The following is a 19,638-nucleotide window of genomic DNA, read 5'->3' on the forward strand; positions in this document are numbered from 1 at the left end:
CTTACATCGATTTGGCCACATCTAACTACATGGGAGCTGGGGAAAATAGCTTAGTACACAGCCATTCAAAATAAAATTGGGTTTCTGTTAGCAAAAACAAAAAGGATAATGGGCAGTCAACTATCCGTTCTTTCCACATTTTCCAGAAATTCTGTGCTCCTCTGCCTTGTCCTGCTAGGAATCTGGCCAATGCCGCATCCGCATTGTAGCTGATTGCCAGAGACTTAAGCTAAATATTTCCTGGGTGGGGGGAGAACAATGATTGTGAGTCATCTGCACCTCAATGCTAATGCATTTCATGTCATTTCCTGATAGTGGTGTGATGTAAGAGAGGGGCAGGGGTGAAGGGGAGCCTCGGTGAGGGCACACCACCAGAGCAGGGGAAGGGATAGGAAATGGATACCAAGATCCACCTCATCAGTTTCTGTGAGGTGGCCTCATGCCATGACCATGAGCAGATGACCAGCTTCTCTTTCACATCTTTCTACAACAATCAGGGTCACAGTTGAAAAGCATGTTTTCTGCCCTGCCACACGCCCTGAATCACTTCCAGATCACTCATGCTGCACCATCCTGCCTCTAGGAATATGAAGCAGGGCAAGAGGCTTTTGGGCAGGGCTACATGTTAGCTCTTTCTTGGTTTGTCACAGAGAGGTGCTTTGACACAGGAAATATAGTGCCTTTATGGTGAAATGGTCACTGTACTCCGAGAAGGTGTTTTACATTGTGCTGTCATCTCTTAGCTAACAACACACTGGACATGGAATATCTCACTGCCAACAATGAATTTGTTCCCAGCCTGCATGACCAGGTACATGGAAATGGTCAGAGTCTGTGAGCACCTGTTGTTTGGATGTTCTTGTGCACCTTCTGGGACTGGACACTTATTCCCCAGCTGCTGGGAGTGTTAGTGAATGAAAGCTCTCCCTTAGGTCCCTCTCTAGGATTTGTCTTCAGTCAAAGACAGCCACTTGACCCAAGGTCATACTCCTTTCCCATGCGGTGGGAGGTTAAATGAAGGCTGGACTCCCTTACCTCAAAGCAAGACAACTGCAAAGGGCCATCCCAGTTCCAGAGTCTCTCATGAGATGCAGGCAGATCTTTCTCTGTTGCTGGCAAATGATGACCCAGCTTTTCCTGCTACATGGTCCTGCTTTTCTCACTTCTTTTAGGTATTAATTTTGAAAGTACTTCTGTAGTAAAAATTCTGCATACAAATATAAGTCTCAGTCTGTTTTTCAGGAAACCTGACCTGCTAATGCCTGGGAGGTGAGGAGGAAAGGCAGATTTTGCCTTTCTGGGTCATAGTCCACCTGGACCAGTGTCATCCCTTTAATGGCAGTGCCTGGTTGTCTTCACTGATGACCTCCAGATATCATTGTTTCCTTTAATGACCAATAAAGGTCTGTCAAGAATTTATCAAGAACTTGTATGCCCATTACATTTTTTAAAAGATTTATTTATTTTAGAGAGAGAGAAAGAGAGGGAAAGTGAATGCCTGGGGGGGGGGGGTGCGTGTCAAGCAGAGGGAAAGGGAGAGGCAGGGAATCTCAAGCAGTCTCCCTGCTGAGCTCAGAGCCAACATGAAGCTCAATTTCATGGTCTTGAGATCATGACCTGAGCTGAAATCAAGAGTCAGATGCTTAAGTGACTGAACCATCCAGGTGCCCCTATGTGCCCATTACATTTTTCACCTCTATCTCCCATTTGGGAAGTTGATTCTGTAATTTTATCTTATAAAACTTATTAAAGAGTTCTCCTTAAAAGAAACCCTTTTCAAACTTTTAGGTATACCCTAGCTTATAATAGGTAACACATAGACATTCTTTCCTAAAATGTACCTCTTTGTTTACACTAAAGTTTATCAATCCTCTAACAGAATATTATGTTGTAGGTATGAGGAGGGAGTGTGAGAGGTCCCCTAGGAGCTTGGAGATAAAAGAAATACAATTAACTTTTAAGGATTCAACTAGTAAAAGCCACACACAGTGTTTAAAAATCTGGATGAGTAAATAAGAGCTTGTCTGTAAATATGTGACTATGGGATTGGCATTGTCCCCCAGTTCCACACAAGGTGACCTGGATCTCAGAGATGCGGTTAGTATTTAGTAAGCAAAGGCCTAATCAATTGTATTGTAATGCATGAACATAAGGGAACAGCCTGGATCACAGAAAGTGTAGCTCAACAGGACAAAACTTGGCAGTGTTTTTCCAGCATTGTCCAAGCTGAGAAGACACTGAATCTGCAAGACAACCTTAATTTAATTACTAGAGAGGTGTTCTGTAGCAAAGGGCAGGAATGATTCATCATACCACGCCATGGCCTGGATAAAATCTCTCAAACTCTCCATATCCCCTTGCTCTGATTCTATGCTTACCACGCAACTTGAAAGTTATTATTTTGACCTCTCTAAGAAGGGACTGTCCTCAGGAGGAGAAATGATAATTCCTTTCATTGGATCAAAATAACTTCCATTGTGTATTAATAAACCTTCAATCTCCTGATGTGTTTTGATTTTAATTCGATTAGTGTGAGTCAGTGTCCCTTCTTCCACCTGATTTCAGGGCAATGACAAAGTTAGGATCCCATGGGCACAGTGAATTCATCAAGGTAATGCCACCTCATGAGATGACTTGGAAAACAGCCAGCTAGTCTTCGTCTCAAGACCCCTCACCTAGCAAAGTGGACAGAGACCTTTGGAAAGTTTATCTATATCTGTCTGCTTAATAGTTTACATCGAGGAATTGCTGAAATGCTGAACGTCAATAGCAACTTGGGGGATTTTTGTGTGATCTTGCCCTTCCAGATGGCTCATAAAAACAAGAGATAAAATGCCTCCCAGGCTGGAGAGATCCGTAGGACATATATCCTCCTAAGCTCAATGCTTGTTCATTTCCACACTTGATATCATAAATATGTAAAAATATTACTGTGTCTTTGACAAAATACTTTCCTCCAACCACAGATGCTTGGGTAGAGCAGGGAGTGCTTACCAAAAGCTTCGGGAAAGCTTGCATTAATCACAGGGTGGGTGCTTTCTCTACTTGGCCTTTATGCAGGATCTTTAGACCACTGCTGCCCATCAGGCCGCCAAACTAGATTACTTAGAGTCCTGCACTCCTCTTGGCCACATTCCTCTTGGTGTGACTTTAATTCTGGTCACCTGGCCCTGAATTCTAGGCTTCTTATCTCCATTCTGTCTGCCAAATCTTGCTTACCCTGATTCAGTGCCCTTCTGGACCTTCCCTCAGTGCTCTAGTCTCACTTTCCAACATGCTCTATGGGCTACCCCACTCTCCAACTCTGAGTATTAGCTTGATTCTGGTTATCTATCCATGACTCAGCCTCCATTCCTTTATTCCTTCTCTTTCTTTCTTTCTTTCTTTCTTTCTTTCTTTCTTTCTTTCTTTCTCTCTCTCTCTCTCTCTCTTTCTTTCTTTCTTTCTTTCTTTTCTTCTTCTTTCTCTCTTTCTTTCTTTCTTTCTTTCTTTCTTTCTTTCTCTCTTTCTTTCTTTCATAAATTTTATTTATTTATTCATGAAAGACACAGAGAAAGAGGCAGAGACATAGGCAGAGGGTGAAGCAGGCTCCCTGCGGGAAGCCCGATGTGGGACTCAATCCCAGGACCCCGGGATCACCACCTGAGCCAAAGGCAGACACTTAACAACTGAGCCATCCCCATTCCTTGCTTTTCTTAAGTCTGGGGAAAATAATTCATTTTCCTGAAACCCAACTACTCTGGGATTTTGTTTCCCATGCGGGAAAAATGAATGAGGTTGCTCTTGTCCCCCACACTCATTGCCTATAGGAAGACAAGGCTGCGCTGCAGGACAGAGGGTTAAGCTGGCAGCAGGGTTAGTAGAGAAAGGGTGGCAGGACTTAAAGGCAGCACTGTGGAGCAGCATGATGGCTCTGCTCTGTGTCCTAGCAACACTAGAGGCATGACACTTGCCATTCCTAGGCTTTCCTAGGTAGTGACAATTCTCATGCATTGCCTCTGTATGGGAAGGTAGTATTTATAAGCAATGCTTCCTCTTCCTGCCACCCCAAATTTCTTTTTTCCCCCAAAATTTCCTATTTTTAAAATTTCCCCTTTTATTATCCCAGGAGAATGATGATACAGCAAAATGAAGATAGGAAGCTAATTCTTGACTTTAGACAAATATAGGAAAAACAAGCTTTCTGCATTCCTGAGACTCTACATGATTTTCTTGGTTGAAGGAGAGGAAGGAATCAGAAAGGAAGCCAAGATAATTTAATATTGGAGATGTCTAAGCCTTCGGGAGGAGGTGACTGAGATCCTGGAAAAGTCTGGAGACTCTAAGATCAGAAGGGATCAGTGACATCCCTCTGCAGTCCCCACCCTTCCAAAGGAGAGCCTACTAAAATGGAAAAAACAAGGGGAAGAAACCAATGGCCATGTGGTGTATCTGGGGAGGTGTGTCTGAAACAGATTTGTAATTTCTCACAGTACAGAAAGAGTAGAAATAGAAGAATGCCTCCCCTGTGCACATGGCACATGGCGTCACAGCCCACAGGAAGCCTTGCAGCTAGGATGAGAAGCTACAAGAGGGAACTACGTGGACACAAGAGGACATCAAACACCACATGCCCGCCCTCAAACCTTGGCATTATAGAAGCTACTATATTAAAAGGCCTTTGAACTAACTGAAAGTAAGTTTTCATTACCTGGCAAAATTGGAACTCAAAGTAGCAGCTAATATTAGTTGTAGAAAATAAAGAAATTTAAATTTCTTACCCATCTCTGGTAATTTGTGGCTTTAACATCATAAGTAATATGTTGGAAATCTTGGTTTCCTCGGAAGCCCCATGGAGTAATTTTTGCCAAGTCATACTTATTGGTGTAGGTGGAAAAAGGAATGGTTCTTCTGCCATAATTTGGCATACCCTTCCAAGGACTCTGTATTAGTCTACTTGGTCTGCCATAACAAAATATCATAGGCTAGGTGGTTTCAACAACAGAAAATAATTTTCTCAAAGTTCTGAGGCTGGGAGTCTGATCTCAAGGTGCCAGTGAGGTCAGTTTCTGGTAAGACTTCTTTCTTGGCTTATAGATAGCTGTTTTTCTTCTGTGTGTGTTACATGTGAGGAGGGAGGGAGGGAGAAGGAGGGAGAGAAGAAGGGAGTATAAGTGAGAGAGTGGAGGGTAAGAGAGAGAAAGAATGCTCATGTCTCTTCTCATAAAGACACTGATCCCATCGGTTTAGGGCCCCACCCTTATGATCTCATTTAATCCTCATTTCCTCACCAAAGATCCCATCTCCAAATACCATCACCTTGAGGGTTAGGGTTTCAACATGAATTTTGGAGGAACACAGTTCATAACAGACCCTAAGGATTTCAGACCACTCTGCAGAGTATGATGGACAATTCACAATGTTCGAAATGACTATTCACTATTCTTTATTTGCCCCTCCAAATCTGTTCTCCAGCCTTGTCTCCCAGGTCTGGGCCCCATGGAGCCAATGCTCATGGACTGCTCATCCAGGGATCCATTACCTTTGGGTTTCCAACTGGGTTCATCCATCAGGAGGTACTTTCAGAATTAGAAAAGGGTAAGAAAATTCAGGGCATCTAGACCTCCCGTTCCTTCCCTGTTGATAGCTACACCTTGCATGGGGCAGACCCCTACTTTCTGAGGTCCAGGAACAGCTTCCTCCCCTTGCCCCTTCAGCCTAGGTGTGATCATGTTTATGCTTTTGCCAGTCTCTGGGTATTTCATGGTCCCTTATTAGTAACCCTGGATACAACTCTGTAAAGTCCCTTCATTAAACCCTTTGAGCATGCCTGGACTCTGATTTATACAGCGATGATGCAAAGTTCTAATTAAGCTCCAACTCAGTGGCTGAGTGGAACTACTCAATGCTACTGACTGAGCTTCTTGCAAAGAAAAATACCCACAAGAGAGTGAGTGATTGACCATCCCAGCTTCTCTGAGAGGTTAACATGGCTTTACATTATGACAAAACTCTCTCCTGTGACAGAATGGAGCAACATCTGGTGGTTCCCTGGTGCATCCAGGCCTCTCTCAGGCCATGGAGCAGGGCACCAGCCCTGTTCAATAAATGACTACAGCTCTGCAGCCTTGCTATAAACATTAATCAAGGGAGGTGGTGTGATCCGTAGTTGGAACCCTAGCAGACCAAGTGACAGGTAACAAGGAAAAACAAAGTGCAACAAGAGCTATAGAAGTGAACTCACCTCTATCCTCATAGGGCTAATATAGTTCAGTGGGGAGATAGGCCAGTAACCAGTTAGAGCACAATGAGTATCAAAATAGAAGCATCTACTAAGGGCTTTTAGAGATGAAAAGAAGGAGCACCTCCTGTTTATGCTGACTCTTGGAGAAGATGTAGGTTTCCTCTAGAAAGAAGAGGGTGGCAAGGATGCTCCCAGCAGATGAGCGGCATGACAGAGGCCCTTGGTATGGAGGAAGGTAGGACATTCCAAAGCCACCAGTAGCCAGTCTGCCTGCAAAGGGAAACTTGCAATCATCAAAATACTCTTGGAAACTCCTTAGGAGACTGATGTATCATTCCTTACTAAATCCAACAGAGATTGTTTCCCAATATTGAAACAAGATTGTGTTTCTTCATTTAAGCAGCAGATGAAGGAGTTGGCTTGACTTTCAAAGTCATGTTCAACAAAACGTATTTATCTTCAAACCTTAGGCTGAGTGGTGGCACTCACACTAGGAGAGGCAAAGGAGTGAAGAGCAGACGGAGGGGGCGGGGTGGGTTTACAGCTCCTGTCTCTCAGTGCATCTCAGGACAAATGTTCATCTAGCACAACAGGAATGAGAAACTCCATCCGTTTAAATTATTGCTTCCTCCCGCTATTCCCATTTCTCTCATGGCAAGTCTATACCACAGAATCTGCCTGGATGTGGCCACAGATGGCTGGACTGCAGAGTTTATAGATGGCCTGAGGGGTGGCAGCTGGGAGCAGGTGGAGAGGAAGCATTGAAGAGGAAGTGGGGGAGTTGGTCTAGTGCTACACTGTGGTAGCACTTGTGCCATGCTGCATACTTGGACATTGTCTTTTGAAAACTAGGGACCTGGGAAAACTGGTCTGTGTACCATCCTGATGAGAACAGAAAGGATGGATCGAAGAAAGGTAGAAACAGAGGCAGGGAAATCATTTGGCCAGAAGCTGGGAAACACAGTCTAGCAATAATCAAGATCTCAGCCAATAAGACAATCATTGGAATTGAATGGAAATGTCCACTTCCAGAAATATGTGTGTGGCATATCTGACAGGACTGGATGACTGGTGGGAATCAGGAGTTTGAGAGAGTGGGTTCAAATGACTTCTATATATTTTTTAAAGATTTTATTTATTTATTCATGAGAGTGAGAGAGAGAGAGAGAAAGGCAGAGACACAGGCAGAGGGAGAAGCAGACTTCATGCAGGGAGCCTGATGCAGTACTCGATCCCAGGTCTCCGGGATCACAACCTGAGCTGAAGGTAGATGCTCAACTGCTGAGCCACCCAGGGGTCTCCGACTTCTAGATTCTTGATTGAGCAGCAGGAGAGACATTGGCCCCGAGTTAATGAGAATTGCTATGGGGAAGCAGATGATGCTCAATTAGGATCATTTGAGGAGTCTTTGTTTTTTATTTGCTTTGTTTTGTTTTACAAATGGTCTCCTTACAGAAGTATTGGCAGGGTACAGGGGGACCATGAGGGACTGTACAGGAAATGGGGGTGAGATTCAAAGGGACAGGGAAGAAAACAGTTACCCAAATCAAGAGGGCAAGTCCTATAGAGCAGACCACCTTGAATGGAGCATTTAATCTTCTGATAAGGGATACTTCCAGAGCAAATGGACCTCCCAGGGAAGGATCCCTAAAGTCCTTACAAGATCTTTTTAATAAGATCATTATCCTCTCACTCAACTTCCTACTCAGGCTCCCAATTGATCCCCAAATGGAAACAAAGTGCACAGGAATCTACTAGTGTCATCCTTTCAGGCACGTCTCCAGGGACAGAAAGCAAAGTGGAAAAAGATAGGGAGAAGATCTCATGCCAGTCTCTTGGACTCTATGCTCTCCAGCCCAAGAATCTCCACATGGATCAGTAGTTAGGGAGGAAGAGCAGACTTCAGGAGAAAATAACAATTCATACAGAATGAAGACTGAGAGATGCAGGGTCCTAGTTCTAACAGGATTCAAGAAACATCAGGAAGTCAAAGTTGGATGAGCACCTAGTATGTGCCAGATCGAATTCTATGTGCTTTGCTCAACCTACCTCATTTAAGTCTTACTACAATAGCTCAAAGAAATATTATCTCCATTTCATAAATAAGAAAATTGTGACCTCAATAGGCAAACTATAGAAAGAACTCAGATGTCCAACAACAGATGAATGGATAAAGAAGATGTGGTGTATATATAGACAATGGAATACTACTCACCCATCAAAAAGAATGAAATCTTGCCATTTGCAACAACATGGATGGAACTAGAGGATATTATGCTAAGTGAAATATGTCAATCAGAGAAAGACAATTACATGATTTCACTCATATGTGGAATTTAAGAAACAAAACAGAGGATCATAGGTGAAGAGAGGAAAATATAAAACAAGATGAAGTCAGAAAGGGAGACAAACCATAGGAAAAAGACTGAGGGTCGCTGAAGGGGGGGGGTAGGGGGATCGGGTAACTGGGTGATGGACATTAAGGAGGGCACGTGATATAATGAACACTGGGTGTTATATAAGACCAATGAATCACTGACTCTACTTCTGAAACCAATACTACATTATATGTTAATTAATTGAATTTAAATTAAAAAATTTAGGGATGCCCGGGTGGCTTAGTGGTTGAGCATCTGCCTTTGGCTCAGGGTGTGATCCAGGGGTTGTGCTCCTTGCATGGAGCTTGCTTCTCCTCCCTCTGCCTATGTCTCTGCCCCCTCTCTGTATGTCTTTCATGAATAAGTAAATACAATCTTTAAAATAAATAAATAAATAAATAAATAAAATGGGGAAAAAACGCTCACAAAAACCAAACCAAACAAAACAAAACAAAAACGTGACCTGGTGAAAATATGACTGGTCTAACATCAGATTCTTAAGTATTACAAGGCAAAATTTGAATCCAGCTCTGCTCTGCTTTAAACAGTATTCTCTTTCCTGTCTAAGAGTTAATTAAAGCTGTGCAAAAACAAGAGAGGATGGAAGCTCTAACGTCCCACTTCAGTGCCTACAATTATCCAGACAATTTATAAACAATTTCACACACTTCACCTCCAAGTTTGGATCAATGTCTATTTTCTGTAGAACTTTTGGAATGGTTCATTTACCCATCAGTTCCCTAAAGACTTGAAAGGCCTGTTTGATTATGATATTTGGGGTTTTTTGCAGCCTCTGGCTCCAGTGAGAACAGAGGAAGGGCACAGAGAGAGGTGGGGCGAGTGAAAAGGGAACAGGAGACACATGATAGCACCGCACAGGGAGAACCTAGCCGGGAAGGATTCTTGCAGATGTCTTTGCACCCTCAGCACCTGTGCAGTGACTGCCTTCGATGCCAGTGGCTGTGGCAAATGGCAAGGTGACCTATGTGTCTCTTGGAGCTGATCATTCCCAAGTCAGAAACCTGGCCTTGTTGGTTAACAGATTCCTGGCATATTCATCGTGTGTTCTTAATCAGCCTGTAGAGGGACCAAAGGGCCAATTCCAGTTATGTTTGGTTGCTAGTTATAATCTTGTTATAAGGTTTTCCTTTTCAAGTTTGGAAGTTAACAGTAAAAAAAATAATAATAATAAAAAATAAAAATAAAATAAAAAAAGCCAAAAAACCTTCCTCCCCTCCTCTTCTTCCTTCTCTTCCTTTTCTATTTATTCCTCCCTTCTTCTCCTCCTTCTCCCTCTTCTTCTTCTTCTTCTTCTTCTTCTTCTTCTTCTTCTTCTTCTTCTTCTTCTTCTTCTTCTTCTTCTTCCTCCAACTCCTTTCTTTCTCTTCCTTCTTTTCCTGCTCCCTTTTTTCCACCTCACTATATCCTACTAACTGGGTCAGTGTAAAAGATTCTGATCTATGAAATTTAAGCCCTTTGTCAAAACCTACTGAATTTCTCAAACTTTTGGCACATGAGAAAAGGAAATGCAGATTACTGTCTCCATGCCAGCACTTCTAGGATGGACAGACTGACAATGAGAGCAGCTGAACTGAATAACATGTTGACCCAAAGTATAGTGGTTACAGCCCAGAAAACACTAGAGAGAGGATTTCAATGAAAAGCATCCTTCTGGAAAGCAAAGAACAGATGACAGGGATAGAGTGGAAACAGGAGAAGCAATATGGTGGCAGAGTACTAGGAAGTGAACTTTTTCATCTTGTTGGGGGTAGAAATGGGTTTAGTGCTGTGGACAAGTATTGGCTAGGCATTGGGAGATCCCTTCGTGGCTCACAGATTCTTGAGGATAGCAGCCATAGGACCTCCCCAAGGCGTGCTTGAGAGGCTTTTCTGCCCAGCAGTAGCATTTAGGGCATGTTAGAAATTCAGCAGGCTCAGGGAAAGAGGAGGCTGTTGTCCCAGTGGCAGAGTGAAGATGAGACAGCTCAAAGTCCATGTGGGTCTTCAGAGATGGGAACCCAAAAATTGAATCAAGTACACCTCTGAACTTCAAATGGCCACCTGGAAAGGACTATACTCTCCATGGAAATGGCTGAGGTAAATGGGTTCCATAGCCAAATGTAACCAGGAATTACTACACTCTTCTTGTAGTCTATTCTCTTGGCATTTTGTGTAGTGTTTTCTGTTCATTACACGTTGTAATATAACACTGTGATAAGAGTGTCCGTCATTCAAATATTCTCAGTAGTGCAGAGATGGGGTGAGGGATGCCCCTTGGCAATAGCCTGTGAAACCGATCACTTGGAGAAATTCATGTCATGCAATTACTGATTCAGATGGTACACACTTCTGGCATTCTTAAGGAGGATGATAAGAGAAAGATGTCTCTTGCTTGGATTGTAAACCTTGTCATTGTATAAAATACACTAAGTCCCCCTCTTTTCAGATAATTTTTATACCAGTTCATCTGGTTTGGGTGTATGGGAAGATAATTTCCAGAAAGATCAACATTGTTAGTTCTGTCCATCATTATCTACTGCCTTGCACCAAGTGTTGTCTCTGTAGATGGTGCTTAAGATCCAGGAGCAGGTGGAAGTAGAATTTCTCTGTAGAAGCTACAAGCTGGGAGTCCTTTGTCATTGAAAATTGTGTGCCAGCACATTTTGACCTCAGCAACCCCAAAAAGATGCGGTAGGTTTCTGAAACTTAACATGTTTTTTCTCACTCATTTGCAAAATATGGGTTGATCTCTGAAAACAGTTATTTCCCCTACCTTTCATTTCTGTCTGGGAAGTTGTTCTTGACAAAACATCACGTGTCACAGAATCTCATCACCTGAATAGCCGAGAGTCTTGATGAGTTTGAAGGTCCTTTCTGGGGTACCTCTGCTGGTGAGACCAGAATGAACAGGCAGGTGCTAGCACAGGAACATGAAATGCCTTTGATGATCTAGAAGAGAAGTTGGGGCCACCAGGGCACAACATGCCAGCCCACTCCCTCTCTCTGTGCAGAGCCTGGAGCTGTGAGCAGGGCCTTTTCACCTGTTTCTCCCTGAGTCCCGCCTCCTCTGGCACAGTCCTCACAGAGGCACCTCTTGCATAAATGACACCGCAGAGCATAAGCAAGAGCTGTCCTTGTGTTGGCTCATATTTGCCTCATGCTTTATTTCTTCTCCATGAGCTCCCCAGCCCTACCTCCTGTCTTCCCAGGGCTCCCTTCATCAACCTAGCCTGCTCCCGACCCCCACCAGCTTCTTTCCCAGGCTTCTGATAGTCTGAACTCTCTCTTTGAAAACTGTCCTTTTCTGTCAGTTCCCTATTGCTGTAGAAATGGAACACCACAAATGTCTCCGCTTGAAGCGACTCAAATGTGTTATCTTACAGCTTTTTAGGTAGGAATCCAACCAATACAAGTCTCCTGGGCTTAAATCGAGATGCCAGCCGGGCTGAGTGCCCTTCTGGAGGCTTTGGGGAAGAATGCTTCTTTTCCTTATCTATCTTCTAAGGACCACCCACATGCCTTGGCTCCCTCCAGCCATCTTCAAAGCCAGCAGTGGCAGATTGAGTCCTCACCTTGTCACATCATTCTTAACTTACTTCAGTGATCACATCTTGTTCTCTACTTCCTCTCTCTAAGCTTAATACTTGTGTGATTTCACTGGGCCCATCTGAATAATCCAGAACAATTACCCCATTTCAAATTCCTTAACCCAATAACAGTTGCAAAGAGCTTTTTGCCATGTATGGCAATATATGCACTGGTGCCAGGAATTAAGATGTGACCATCTTTGGGATGCATTATTCTGCATACCACACCCTTACTGACTCCATTCTCTGGGAATATTCTAGGTGCCTAATACGAATCTGATATGCTAATTTATGATCAGCAATGAATGGATTTATAACCCCCCATACACTTGGATACATTGTGTTTACTTTTCAGCAAGTGTCTTCAGTATCCAGCCCTAGGTGGCTTATAATACAGGAATCTGAGGTACTTTGGTGGGCACAAGGAGCTGCCATTTCTGTTTGGGGTAAACAGAATAGTCTAGCCCCTCAAACCACAATGTATTGACATTTACTTGCTCTGCCTAAGGTCAGATACATGTCCCGTGAGAATTTCATCAGAACATGTAGCTTTGGGATCCAGACTTGGCATCACAAACCAGGGTTGAGCAGCATCATTGAAAACTGGATCATGTTATTTTCTTGTTCCAACTGCCTGCTGCAGCAAGTCATTAGAGCAAAGGAGCTTTTACATATGACATTAATTTCTAGGGAAGAATAAATCCTTCTGCACTGTGTTCCTCCTCTGGTAAATTAAGTTCCTTGAGGATAAAGGAAAGTAGATGTTATAGATCTCTGACTTCCAAGCCATGTGAGCATGCATATATGCACACACACACATGCTCATTCATACACACTGCATGTCTGTGAACATACGCATGTCACAGGCAGCACAGCACTCAGCACAATCCATGTGAACTTGGAATATTTAGGACCAGCTCCTCCTTTTCTGTCCCGGATATCTCAGAGAGAGCAGACCTAGCTCAGAAAAAACAAGCAGAAATGAAAAGTGTGGAACCTTTGAGAAAGGTTTACAGGGAAGGCAAGGCTATAGATTGCTGCATGATGAGAAAATGAAGAAGGATGTGGCACATTTCTTGATATTGATCTGACCTATTAGCAACAGTGACAGGTCACTCCATTCTCCCCAAATCCTCTCCAAGCTTCAAGCAGGAGCTGTGTGTGTGTGTGTGTGCGCACGCGCGTGCGCGCACGTGCGTGCACATGTAACAGAGACAGGAAGAGGGGGGCACCTGGGTGGCTCAGTGGTTGAGCTTCTGCCTTTGGCTCAGGGTGATCCCAGGGTACTGGGATTGAGTCACATCAGACTCCTTACAGGGAGGCTGCTTCTCCCTCTGTCTGTGTCTCTCATGAATAAATAAATAAAATCTTAAAAAAGAAAAAAAAAAGAAGAGAGACAAGGAGAGGAAGAGAGAATAGGAGAGAAAAGAACTAGAAAGAGAGGAGTACTTGGAATGAAGTGGACAAGTATTTGGAATTGATAAATTTTTAACCAGGAAAACGGGCAGTTTGGTGCAGACCTGCCAAAGTTGTGAGAATGTGAAGAGAAAGTAGTAGCCTAAATGAACAGCATGAAGAGACACAGCAATCTCCCAGAGGCACAGATCATACCCTGCAAGGCTAGATTTCAGAAGCTTTTGGAAGCCTCTGTTCTTTCTCCATTGGTTGCCACACATGAAAGTCCATTAGAGATTCATTGTGGGAGGAGGAGGGAGCTCTGTCTTCGCAAGAATGTCCCATTTTAGAAGAAAACTAGTACTCCTTGCTCTGTAGTATTAATGTTAGCAGAAATGATTTTTAATTGAGAGGAAAGCAGCTGGGAATGAGGAGGTTGAGATTTTGAAGATGGAATAGTCAGTGAAGAGCCCAGAGAGACCGAGGAAAAATTGATACAGGGCAAGAAGCATCTAATGTGAGGCTGACCCAGGAGACAGACTAGAATACGGGCTTTGTAATAACAACCAGGATATACATTTGGTTCTGCCTCCTCTGAGCTCTGGCTGATAAGCTCCTTAACCTCCTTGAGGCTTTTCCAATCTGCAAATTAGAGATAGAGCTCTGGGTTGTTGGGAAGATGTGTGTTAACGTTTATGAAGTTCAGTGCCTGATGCCTAGAAAGTGCCAGGTAACTGGCTGTTCCTGCCATGGAGGGGGAACTGAGAGTGCTCTGAGATCCAGGTGGGGAGGTTGGAAATGCTGACACTAATGGTCCTGGACACTAGTGAGGGTGCCACACAGTACCTCATTCACTCTCCCCATTCACTCTCCAAACAACCCCTTAAAGTTGGTTCTAGAAGAATTTTCAGGAAGATTCTGACCCCATTTCCACAGAAGAAACATGAGCTAAGATAAGACATCATCTAAGTATTTGTCCCCCACCCCCTTTTTCCTGATCAGTTTTCTTCTTCTGGATCTTTCCCATAATCATGGATGGGGATTTGCATGTTACACATCTCAAAAAATATTTCTCTTGACTATGTTTTTTTTCCTACCTTTTGTCCCATGGTTATGCTCCTCTTTGCAGCAAAACTCCTAGATCAAAAAAAAAAAATTGTTTATCTTGTTGTCTGAAATTCCTCTCACCCTGTCCTCCCTGAAAACCATTGCCATTAGGTGTTTGTTTCCACCACTCCATTGAAATGGCTCCTGTTAAGGACACCAGTAACTTCCATTTGCTAAATCCAAGGGTCCATTCTCAGATTGCATCTCAAGTGACTCATGAGCTGCATTTGACCCAGTTGATCGCACCCTGTCTGGCTTCCAGGATTATACACTTTCTGCTGTTCATCCTACCCCAAGGCCATTTCTTTATAATGTCCTTTGCTAGTTCTTCCTCTTCTTGCAAACCTCTTGATGATGGAGAGCTCCAGGCTCAGTCCTTTGTCCTTTCTTTTCACTATTCCCCCTCACTCCCTTAAAGATTTTATTTATCTTCAGGCTTCGTACTGACCTGTGCTGTTGGTTCTCTGCCTAGTCTCAACCCCCTATTCTTTCTCTACCCTCCTCTTCCCCAAGAGGCAGGCCACTGCAGATATTTCCCAGGCCCCCTTGCTGACTGGCTTCTGACTCTAGCTGGTAGAAGGTAACTAACTATAGGAGATGGAGTTTTCCATGGCTGTACCTCTCCCAGGGTTTCAGGCACACCATCTCCTCTCTGTTTCTTCAACAGACCTAAAAATGGTAACAGCTGTCCATCTTTGCTACTTTCTTGATGTTGACCATGCCTTATAAACCCCTTTAATCCTGCCAACACCTCCGTAAGTAGCTCCTTTATTCAATTCTTTTCTGTTAAAAGCTTTGAACATGTCACTGTTTCCTGCAGGAACTTGTCTGATAATACCATCTATAAACTGATGACTCCTGGATTTAATATGTTCAGTTTAGGTGTCTCCTGAACTCTGGCCCATATATTAAATGGGATCCTTCAAAACTATGGATGTCGCATAGCTATTTCAAATTTGACATGCTTCAATATGAGCAGATAATATTGACTCCAAATCTGCCAATGTCACTGTCTTTAAAGTTCATGACATAACAGCATCCTTCCAGAGGCTCATCCCCATGACTCCTGGGAGTCACCTTTGGTTCCTCTCCTCTCACATCCCACATCCCATCCATCAAGAAAACTTGATGGTTCAACCCTCAAAGTAAATCCAGAATCTTACCAATCTCCTCACCTCACTCCCCACTCCTGACAACGCCAACCATCACTCCCATCTTAGGCCAAGCCATTGTGCAGTTTGACTTGGATACTGTGGCAGCTTCATCATAATGAGTCTCTTGGTATCCATTCCTGCTTCTCTATTGTCTATTCTCAGCATGGCAGTCAGAATAATCCTTTTAAAAAGTGAGTTCAGAAGTTGCTGTGGCCAAGTTCAGAAAGGGTGTTGCCTGTGTTCTCCTCTAGGATTTTGATGGATTCCTGTCTCACATTTAGCTCTTTCAACCATTTTGAGTTTATCTTTATGTATGGTATAAGAGAACGGTCCAGTTTCATTCTTCTACATGTGGCTGCCCAATTTTCCCAACACCATTTATTGAAGAGATTGCTTTTTCCCCCCCCCCCCCCCAGTGGATAGTCTTTCCTGCTTTGTCAAATATTAGTTGACCATAGAGTTGAGGGTTCATTTCTGGGTTCTCTATTCTGTTCCATTGATCTATGTGTCTGTTGTGCTAGTACCACACTGTCTTGATGATCATAGCTTTGTAGTACAACTTGAAGTCAGGCATTATGATGCCCATGGCTTTAGTTTTCTTTTTTAACTTTAGAAACTTTTAGAAACTTTTTAACTTTAGAAACTTTTAGAAACTTTTTTAATTCCTCTGGCTATTTGGGGTCTTTTCTGATTCCATACAAATCTTAAGATGTCTTCCTCAATTTCTTTCAGAAATGTTCTGCAGTTTTTAAAGTATAGATCCTTTATGTCCTTGGTTAGGTTTATTCCTAGGTATCTTATGGTTTTGTGTGCAATTGTAAATGGGACTGATTCCTTAACTTCTCTTTCTTCAATCTCATTGTTAGTGTATAAAAATGCCACTGATTTCTGTACATTGGTTTTGAATTGGAGAAAGACAGTCATCATGTGGTTTCACTCATATGGGGAATATAAGAAATAGTGAAAGGGACTATAAGTGAAAGGAGGGAAACTGAGCGGGGAAAAATTAGAGAGGGTGACAAACCACTATGAAACTCCTAACTCTGGGAAACAAACAAAGAGTTGCAGAAGGGGGAGGTTGGGGAGATGGGGTAACTGGGTGATGGGCACTGAGGAGGGCACTAGATGGGATGAGCACTGGGTTTTATACTATATGTTGGCAAATTGAATTTAAATTTAAAAAATATTTTTTTTAAAAAGTGAGTTCAGGTCATGTCACTCCTATTCTCAAGACTCTGCCATGGCTACCCATTTCCTACCAAGTGAGAGGCAAATTCTTTTTTTTTATTTTTTTTTTATTTTTTATTTTTGAGAGGCAAATTCTTTATGACAATGTAAGAGGCCCTTCGAGACTTCAAACCCATCATCTCTGACTGCACTGCACTCCAGCTACTCTGGCCCCTCTGGCCCCCTGCTGCTCTTCAAACATCCCAGGTGAGCTCTAGTTTTAAGACGGACACTGTCCAGGTCCTCTGCCTGGACTTTTCTCCTCTGACATCTGCTTCATGAACTCCTTCACTTTCACCAAGTTTTTTTTTTTAAATCAAATACTACCCTCTTCATGAATCCAAGTCTATCCCTATTTAAAATTGCCATGCATGACCCTCATATTCCTGATGTCCCTTCGTTGTACTTTCTGTTTTCTCATAGGACTTAGTTGTTAACAGACAACACAATATTTGTTTATTAGATTTATTTTTGCATGTAATTTGTAATCATAGTTTGCATTATATTTGTAATATGTTAAGTTCATTATTTATCATTTCTACTCTGAACTGTCACTTAAGTTTTATGAGGACAGGAATCTTCACCTGTTTTATTAACTAAAGCAAGGCTTGGGGCATAGAAGACACACTAAAAGGGCAGCCCTGGTGGCTTAGCAGTTTAGCGCCGCCTTTAGCCCAGGGCGTGATCCTGGAGACCTGTGATGGAGTCCCACGTCAGGCTCCCTGCATGGAGCCTGCTTCTCCCTCTGCCTGTGTCTCTGCTCCCACCCCCCGCCTCTGTCTCTCTGTGTGTCTCTAATAAATAAATAAAAATTTTTTTTAAAAAAGAAGACACTCTAAAGATGTTTGTTTGTTTGCTTTAATGAATGGAAAATAAGTGAATTAAGAAAGTTTAATAAGGGCAGATTGCCAATTAGAGCCCTATTGTCTCCTCCCACCCCTGTGTTCCTTTAACTGCGCTATATATTCTACACATGTTATAGCCTTCCCTATATACTCCATAGATAATAGAGCCTTTACTATATACTCTATATATGATACAACCTTCACCATATACACTATATACAATGTAGCCCTCGACAGCAGAGCAATATGGTTATTGGCAGCATCCACAGGCAGATTGAAAGAGTCCAGATCCCATCTATACCACTTACCTGTGATTGGGTAGGTTACTTAACCTCTTGAAGACTCATTTTGCTCATCTATATAATGATACTAAATCTTAGGCTATCATGTGGAGTAAGTCAGAAATACGCATATGTGCATGTACACATTACACTTAGCACAGTGCCTGAACTAGAGGAATGGCTCTGTACTATGAAAAGGAGAAATGCTGCAAGTGTGGGAAGTGAAATTCCATTTCATACACGTTTCCAGGCTTCTAAAGAGGGGGTAACTCTATGTAAACCTGAAGATCACACCATTCCTTTAACACTTGACCTTTGGAGTTATTATTTCTACAATCAGCATTTATCTTTCAAACAGGTTAAAGACTTCATAAAGCCCTATTATTAGAGGTTACCCAGTTATTCTTTTCCTAGCCATTGGAACTAAGAGCAGTTGTTTAAAGTCTAAGACAATTTTTCCTATATCCTGAGACAATCCTGATCCAGACAGAAGAGTTTTGAGGCAATTGTGAGTGGGCTATAGCCAGCTGCCCTAAAACATAGGCTTGTGGCTTTAGATTGAACACTGAACTTCTAGATACCCAGTGGCCCTGCAGCCCAGGGTACATACCATCTACATGTGGGCTCTTGCTGGTCACTCCAGGACTGGACTCTGCCTTGAACTCAGGCCAAGTGATGGAGCCCTGACACCTGCCCGACTCTTGAAAGTATCCCTTCTGAGAATCCTACTCCCTTACAGTACTAATTGCATACTAGGGTCTTTTCCAAATAAATAGACTACACTGAACCTACCACTACCACTTTTCCCTGAGAACCCTGTGGAGTGTCCTGACATCCAACACCTTGGGCATATTTGGATAACAGTGCTATTCTGGGTCATTCACTGTGACCTTTGACATTATCTAGAGCCTGGTCCAAGCCCCAGGCTTTCTCTCTGTCCTACTCACATCCAGTAGTCTCACCTGATTGGATTTTGGGAAGAGGAGATGGGCGACCAGTCTTGCCAATCTGAAAAGAACATGAAAATATCACTACAATAAATAGGAATTATTATTCCAATTAACTCAGATTTCCATAGGGACTTATTAGGTAACTAGTAAGGTGTTAATTGGTCCTGCATTCCAGAGCGGCCTCGAAGGTAAGTTAAAAATTTAAAATTAAATACTTGCATGTTGCATGTGCAGATCTAAGATAGATGATAGTCCTCTGAAATTGGCATTCAAAAATCTAAATTCCAAATCAGAATAATTTGTGTTATAATCCTGTCCACTGAGCTATCTTCACAGCATGAAGTTAACTTCAGAGAGTAGAAGTGACTTATTATGTAAATCTTCTCTGATTATTTATTAATAGAAGTATTAAGTTTCCAAATAAATATATCACTGAACAAATGCCACAGATTAAATATTGAATAAATGCTTAAAGAAAATCAGTTTAGAGA

General features: G+C 42.7%; 1 long non-coding RNA gene across 1 annotated transcript in view; it reads right to left on the reverse strand.

Moving 5' to 3' along the window:
• Positions 1-19,206, reverse strand: part of LOC140604897 (uncharacterized) — a 31,718-nt gene extending 12,512 nt beyond the window's left edge. Inside the window, exons 1-2 of the long non-coding RNA XR_012007716.1 lie at positions 19,160-19,206; positions 14,681-14,720 (exon numbers count right to left, since the gene is read on the reverse strand). This is a non-coding gene — a long non-coding RNA (uncharacterized lncRNA). The remainder of the gene's footprint in view (positions 1-14,680; positions 14,721-19,159) is intronic.
• Between the last annotated feature and the right edge of the window lie 432 nt (positions 19,207-19,638).

Source organism: Canis lupus, chromosome 15 (genome assembly GCF_048164855.1).
Source record: "Canis lupus baileyi chromosome 15, mCanLup2.hap1, whole genome shotgun sequence".
NCBI lineage: Eukaryota > Metazoa > Chordata > Mammalia > Carnivora > Canidae > Canis > Canis lupus.